We start from the raw sequence: 8,608 nt of genomic DNA, 5'->3' as shown, positions 1-8,608 counted from the left end.
ATCCGTGGATAATGCAGTAACGACTGTCTTTTTAAATCAATCTCAGCATCTGTCATTGCGCTGATAACACATGCAGTACTTGGTAACCACAAAAGTAGTTGTTACATGGATGTTATTTACAGTATACATATATATTTATATTAAATGCTGCTGGTGCCTTTCTGCTGCCTCTTTACTATTAATTGTCTGACTCTGTGAACTGCCCATATTTATTTAGTACTACATCATATTCAAATTTGCACTTGTAAATGCCTCAAGAGGCAACCACCATCTAGTCTGCTCAGAAATGAACAATAAAGAGTATGAAGCAGGAATTCCAGATGAAATTTCAAAAAACTCTTCCACCTTTTTTGATATTTGGGTATTAACTTTTGTTTTTGGTGCAAACTATTTATAATGAAGCAGGAACAGGTGTTGGAGCTTTCATTAAAAATTAAGGAATGCTTAGTTTTACCGCTAAACATCTTGCAATGTTCATTACATGTTCACGAATAAGTGAGATTGTCAAATGAAAAGGTCAAAAACTCTATCACCCTAAATATGCATGCTTCCCCTTACTGATAATAAAGAACTTTCAAAGTTGAGAACAAATAAGTTTTCCTCGATCATGTGCAAAGTCACCAAACACTACTCTGTGGTGCGTCTCATCCTAGAGCTCATTAAAGGAAACGCTGGAACCAACCACACAGTTCCACAGTGACCCCCGGCTGAGTCGGACTCTTAAATGATGTTGATGAAAGAAGCTGCACTGACCTTTAGCGGCTCACTCAGTGAAGTAGGAATCATTAAGGTTAGGAGGTAGCCTACATCGATCTCGCGGCTAACAAAATGCTTCCCGTGAGAATGACTCAACTTTCTATGCACGTTTTTAATTTAAGTTTATGGATTGACTCGGGTAGAAATTTATGGTTTACAGAGAAGTACTAAGATTAGGTTGCCTCAATCTGGGACTTTTTAAAAGATTTTCTTCCAAGAATGAATAAAACATATTTTTGGTCATACACAGCAATATGCTAATATGTAGTAGAATGTAAGTCTTGATTTAGAGTGCAACCTTTGAATAATTCTTAGCTGGCACTCTAAAATATGAAGCCCCAGACATGACTTGGTACAAGATAAATTGGGGCCACGAAATACTACTTCATGCCCACGAAATGGTACATAAAAACGTACTAAATGCTAATTCATAATATTAATATCGTTCCTGATGATTAGCGTAGCCCAGTGCTTCTCATAGTGTGTGGCGTGCCCCACTGGTGGAGAATAGAGACATGACAAGGTGGGGTATGACAAACAGGAGGACATTTTCTTCATTGACAATAAAGATCATTAACAATAAAGTAATAATGAGACGTCTAAAAATGTATCAGAAATTAAAAGAGCATTAAATGATTAGACTGCATTAGATATGGACCGGGAACAAAATGCAACGTGGAACTAAAATGTAATATACATATATATAATAACTTGGAGCGAAACAATAAACTAAATTTCATTAGCTGACTAAAAGAATGAATTTCCTTTTTGTTTTTATGAAGCTTTTTGTCACCAACTGCGAGCAATATTTGGATATTTCCTGTGTTTTTGACTGCTGCACTTTGTACATTTGATTTTTATGCAGGTTATTAGTTTAATTTAGTTTTTTATTTACTGTGAAATATGTTACTTTTGTTCCCCATCAGTTCAATACATTTGAAAATGTTGTTTTGGGCAGGAGCCTCGCAACGCCCGTGAAATCTCATCCCGTGAGACTTTGCTGCAGGAAGACGGACTCCAAACCTCCTTATAAAACTCTGCGTCCCTTTAATGTTTGCTGTCTAATGTGGCAGTAATAACTTTTAGGCTGTGGCTATCCGTACGGTTGCCGTATCAATATACCGACATTCTATCCGTTCACAGTGCCCATACTTGGCCAGTTTAGGTCACATAACTAAGACTAAACCTTACCCCTAACCCTAAAAATTGTTGCAATATTGGGTTATAGCCTAACCCTAACCCTAACCCTAAAATGCTACGTATGTTTACTTCGGCAACAGTACAAATAGACACTTTCTAATTTTTAAGTATAATGCTAACAAATATCCCGATCTCACACATTTCTATATTGAAACGTCTGAATTTCCTCCTCCTGAAAGCGTAAAAACTTTTTTAGCGACAATGACCGCTCTATTCAAGTCATTCTTGTTGTGTCTTTGGGCAAGGCACTTCACTCACATTGCCTCGTATGAATGTGATGTGTGTGTGGGTGTTGGTGGTGGTCAGGGGGACCGATGGCGCACTATGGCAGCCTCGCTTCTGTCAGTCTGCCTCAGGGCAGCTGTGGCTACACTTGAGGGCGACCGTGGCTCAGGTGGTAGTGGGTCGTCCTCTGATCGAGAGGTTGGGGGTTCGATCCCAGTACCTGACAATGTGTCGAAGTGTCCTTGGGCAAGACACTGAACCCTAAGTTGCTCCCAGTGGTCGACTAGCGCCTTGCATGGCAGTCCTGTCCCATTGGTGTGTGAATGTGAGAGTGATTGGGTGAATGAGCTGATGTGTAAAGCGCTTTGAGACTGCTTCAGTGTGGTGATAAAGCGCTATATAAATCAAGTCCATTTACCATTTACCATTTGTAGCTTGGAGTGAAAGAATAATGCACATCAATGTAAAGCATTTTGAGTGTCTATGAAATGTGCTATATAAAATACAATGCATTATTATTATTATTATTATTATTATTATTATTATTATTATTATTATTATTTTATTTTTTTTATTTTTTTATTATTATTATTATTATTTTTTTTAATGCAGGTATTTCCATTACCAGTTTTAATTGCGTCATTTGGAATTTGTGCATTTCCAAGGGTAATGGAAACAGCTAAAGAGGGCCACGGTTCTGAGCTGCCCTGGTCAATACAGTGGTGCTTTTATTTATGTTGTGCAACCATTATAAGTGTTAATATGTGAGTGTGTGTCCAGCACTGTGTGTACGGATGCATCACATGCATAACACCGAACTCTTTGGTACAAAGTGGACTCACTGCCGCTGTTGTAAACAGGAATTTACATGTTTTTGCACGTTTAATTGTATTCTTTTAAAGTGTGAATGATCATGGTACCATCATCAGGATCACTGATCCAGATAAGTGCAAATATCTGGCAAAGACTTGGTGGAGGTTTGTGCTCTCTCAGGGGCGGGTTCACAAATGGTTTAGTGGTATTAAAACGCGTGCGAACGTCACGCCACGCACTAATTAGGAGTGCGCTTCCCAATGCGCCCTCAATTCATTTCGCGTGTTTCCCTCTAATGAATATGCACGGTAGGCGGATCTTCCAGGGGAAATGCGGAAAAATAATACAACTGAAAAGGAGGTGCAAACACACACGCAGAGATCATCGCTGCAGTAAATGTGGACAGAAAACAGAGCGGAGTTTAACAAAAGGCTCCAGTTGTGTGTGTGTGTGTGTGTGAAAGAGGTTTGCAATCATCAATGATGGCACAATGGTCACATATGAGAGTGTGCGGGACACAGTGCAATGGATGATGGTCAGTCATTCATCTTCAAAGAATGCAGACTGATTGACAGTCTGTGTAGCTGTAATAACTCAAATCAATAGGACGGTTCCTGTCCTAATCTGACGATTGCGCATGCACTGATCAGAGCGAAGTTACAGGATCGAACGGAGAACCCACAAATAAATGAGGGAGAAACAAATATCATTAGGTTTTAAAGTTGTTGTTTTAAACAGAAATGAGCAAAATGAAACTTTTTATTTCTTTATTTAGTTTCCTACATTATTAAATGTTTGTGCAGCAGACAGAGAAGTCCATCTGCCTCAAATTTTACTTCCTCAAATGACGTCTCCACATTAAACAAACAAAACGCTCTTTTAAATAGTTCTGCTAGTGCACTAATCATTGCTGCAATCTTAGTGAATTCCGCACAGCAGGTGAGGAAACTGCATCACTAAAGAATTTAGGGATGCAACTGAATCACCACCTTTTACTCAGATCTTTGTGAATCCGCCCCTCAGTGGTAACTTAATCTAACTGGAGAATATTGCCCTGCATACTGGATTCTGTCTAATATTTCAACATGCTGGTTTGTGTTTACAAGTCTAAGTGCCAGGACCTTTTGTGGCTTGATATCCTCATTGAAAAATAAATTGTGAGTTTTATTACCAGGGTGTTTGACTGGGAAAAAAACAACAAAATAATTACTGAGTTCCTCAGGGTCTTTCCCAAAATCTGTGGTGCAGTTTTGGTTTTTTATATGTCTCCACTGTACTCTGACTAATGGCCACTTTTGAAGCTATTTCTCTTAATAGTTGGGTGATTTTCCATAGGGGCCGTGAGATGGACCTAGCTGGGACACGGTGTGCCCACTTCTCTTTTAATGAGCAGCAATGTAGCCGTTGTAACAACTGAAGCAGAACTAAGAAAATTGAACAAGCAGAGTTTTACCATCGACGGGGAGGACTCCAAGGTGCTTCATTCTGAAGGATGATGGTGGAGGAGAGATCGAGGACAGCATGTGCTGCATCTTTGCGTGTTAGAAACCTAGTGAAAGGAAAAGATCACAGGGACACGGATGTGGATTTGATGTTAGTGAACTTTTCCCACTACAGAGCAGCATTTTTAACTCTCTGGTAAGGTTTTTAGATAATTACCACTGCAAGGTGGCAGCACAAGATTTAGGCCATTACTAATTACATGCAAGCTCAAGTTAGAGAATTAACGTACAATGCATGATGCAGGAAGATAAAATCAATCACATTTTAATGTATGGATTTATTTAGCTTTAGGCAAAATTGCACAACAGTTACACACACAAAGCTTCTCCTTACTCTGAGAGTGTCTATGAATATCTCTAGATAGGATGAGAAATTGAATTCTTGGATATGGGTCAAATTTAGATGTGCTGCCAGCTGAGACTAAATGATTACTGACTGCCTCTTCTGCCCAAACGTTCACGTAAGATGGAGGATCTAATGGGAAGCGGTAAGAAGAATATCACAGCAGCTTTATGCAAACACATGTTTGGAACTATTGCCTGACACAATAAATATAGAGGAGTAAGTACCACCAACCTCAACCAGGCTAGCAACAAATGAACAGAATGAGCATGTCTTTCAAAGAGTCTGGTTTAATTTGGTATTACCAGTTTATTACAAAATGCAGTTTTATATTTTGAGAGAAAAGAAAAGAAAAGGAACACAACCCAATCTCTTCAAGGGACAACAAGAAACATTTGTAACTACTAAACATTGCCATGGCTTTACTCTACACAAATTTGACCCCATTCATTGTTTATCATTTTAAAAATAAATAGTTTACTTTGTTTTTTGGCTTAATATTTCATGACTTTTCCAAATTTTATATGTACAATTGATTAAGCATAACATTATCATGATGTTATTTGCTCAATGTGCTGAACACATATGGCACGCATTGGTGTTCCTTTGGGGTCAGTTTGATATTTAGCTGTGTATCCTTACATCCCCAAACCTGCAGTTGCAGAGTTGATTCTTTTGAGTTGGTTTGACGAGATTTGGATTAAAGATTATCAATCTACACTAACTTTAAATCTGAACGTTTGACCTGATGGTGGCGCTGCAGGAAAGGTCACATCATCTCCAATAGAGTTCATACTCTTGTGGTTATTAATGTTTTCAGTAAATTTGAGAAGATTTGGATGAAAACTATTCAAGATAAATCAATCCAAATTTCAAATTGAAAGAACAGGTTTCATTAGATTTCATTATCAAGGGGTTATTTATGTATTCAACAAATACACACAAAATTTTCAGAAATCATTTTCTGGGGGCAAATATCCCTGGGGTCAGATTGACCGCGAGCGTCAGGACACAGGCCAATGTGCCATTTGCTGTGAACAGGTGGATATGAAGTTTTGGAAGATGTGATTTAAAGTGTGAAAGTTACAGGCCAAAATGCATTTGCACCCATTATAGCGCCACCTAGTGGTGCACTTTTTGGTATGGGTGATCTCTGTGCTCCTCTATAGTTACCCTGTAAATTTCACAGCCCTCAACATATTACTTCAGCAGAAATAAAGGTTTGTTTATTTATATGTTTTGTAGTAATAAGCCACGCCCACTTTGACCAATCACGATTAACTTTGAGATAAGGTCCCAGGAGTGAACCAAAGTCATACCCACCAAATTTGGTAAAAATCAGTTGTGCCATTTAGGAGATATACATTTCTCATAATTGCAGTGCCCCCTAGAGGCCTAAGTTATTCAAATTTGGCTCATACCTCCACAGTCTCATGGCAACCAAGGATCTCAGAATTGGTTGTGCTAGCAAATATTTTGACCAAGATATGCAACAGTTTGCGTTTTAATAGCTAGCTAGAAAAGTTTACTCTTAATTAAGTTAATATTTTGCGCATATTTTGCCCGAACAAAATTTTTTGCTGATGTGTAGAACAGGTCCAACTGAAGACTCTACGTGCCAAGTTTCACACTGATTGGACAAAACCCCAAAGAGTTATTTGAAAAAGTAGGTTTTTGATATGTCGTGACTTACAAGGAGCAATGTGCTGTGGGACTGGGCGTGGCTAATGTCAGAAGATGCGACTTTATGAATGAAACATGTGGATATGAAGTTTTTAAAGATGTGAATTAAATTGTGAAAGTTAAAGGCCAAAATGTTTTTGAAATTATAGCGCCACCTAGTGGGGCACTTTTTGGTATGGGTGGTCTGTGTGCTCTTATATAGTTACCCTGTAAATTTCACTGCCCTCAACATAATAATTCTGCAGAAATAAATGTTTGTTTGTTTATGTGTTATGATGTAATAAGCCACGCCCACTTTGACCAATCGCGAATAACTTTGAGATATCGCCTCAGGACGGACCCAAGATCATACCCTCCAAATTTGGTAAAAATTGGCCGTGCCATTTAAGAGAAATAAATATTCGTTATTTGCAGCGCCCCCTAGTGGTCTACATCATTCAAATTTGGCGCATTTCCTCACAGTCACATGCCAACTAAGGATCTCAGATTTGGCGTTGTTAGGATTTATTTTGACCAAGATATGGGCCAGTTTGTGTATTTATTGCTAGCTAGAAAACTTTACTCGTTAATAATTTACGCATAATTTACCCGAACTAACTCATTTAGTTAACTGTATATTACGTTCAACTGAAGACTCTACGTGCCAAGTTTCACGCTGATTGGACAAAACCCCAAGGAGGAGTTCGAAAAAGTAGGTTTTTCAGTTTTTGCGATTTTGCTCCGAGAAAAGTTTAGGTGGAAATGGGCGTGGCCTAGCCCAGGTGATTCAGTGCTATTCAAGGAATCTGTGGATTTGAAGGTTTTAAATTTGCAACAAACGGTGTGGGAGTTATTGGCCAAAACGCGTTGACCTTTGTGATAACGCCACCTGCTGGTGGACATATGTGAATTTTTGCGTCTAAGGTCCCCTGGGGGTTTTGGACCCAACCACCAAAGGGCACCACCCTAGCTTGCACGGTTTAGCCTGCAGCACCACTTTTACCCAAGGAAAAATAATAATAATAAATAAATGGAATAAAAAAAAGCTGGTAATCCACTTCATATTTTTGGCTGATTTTGCTTTGCTGCAGGAAACAAATACACTTCATTTTAATTATTCTGTTAGAAACAATGTGAATACATGAGGAGCTAAAGCTATGAGCTCCAACTTGTCAGAAGAAAAAATAAGAATTATCAAAACAACATGAAGGGTGATTTCAAATCTACAAATGATTACTTTCACAAATGTTTTTGTTTTTATTTTTCTTAACAAACTTACATCATTGATTATTCACTGCTCAGTGCTTTACCATAGCTTACAATGCTCTCTTGTAAATGACATAGTAAAGCCATGTTTATGTGGGTGGAAAGGTAATATGTCAATGGTTAAATGTTTCCATGGCTACAACATGTGTGAAGCCACATGTTATGTCATGCCAACAGTCAACTGGATCTTCATTTTGCTTTCAATTGCGTTTTACCTCATAAGAAGTTGTTTTTTTCTGATAAATGAAAGCTGCTAAATAAGAAAGGAACAGAGTCTGGCATTAGTTTTACACATTACAAATCAGAAACTAGATGAAAACAGATGCCAGATAAGCAGTTCTATATCACCATGGTCTTACAGTGTATGCTATCTGACACCAATGTGTTGTGAGAATGTCCTTCTACATGCTATTAGTGTTGACTTCAGGCTTACATGTGCTGATTCTATCTGAACGCATTGACTTTATGTATTTATTCACAGGTGTGTTCCGAGAGAAGTCTTGGCCCAACGTTTCCAGAGCCAGTCACACAGCCAGCTCTCCTTTGGCAGTATGTGGTCTTTTTCTACATGTGCAAGCCATGTGATAGATTGTTAGTGTATCCTGCCTTATGCCCTGGCATTAATTTGCATATCCTCAGCACAAGTGAATATAGATGAACAGCAGAGATGTCAAACCTGGCTGAGCCTTCCCATTTATTTCTTTTCCCGAACCCATTTATTTTGCTACCTCGCCATTCGAAGCTCAGGTCTCTGAGCAAACAACAAAACATACAGCCTAGTCTTTCCCACAATAGCCAAATATGACAACTGCTTTCTGTTCCCCTTGTTATCTTGGATAGC

This window comes from Gouania willdenowi, chromosome 15 (genome assembly GCF_900634775.1).
Source record: "Gouania willdenowi chromosome 15, fGouWil2.1, whole genome shotgun sequence".
Lineage (NCBI taxonomy): Eukaryota > Metazoa > Chordata > Actinopteri > Blenniiformes > Gobiesocidae > Gouania > Gouania willdenowi.
This window is presented reverse-complemented; position numbering follows the sequence as displayed.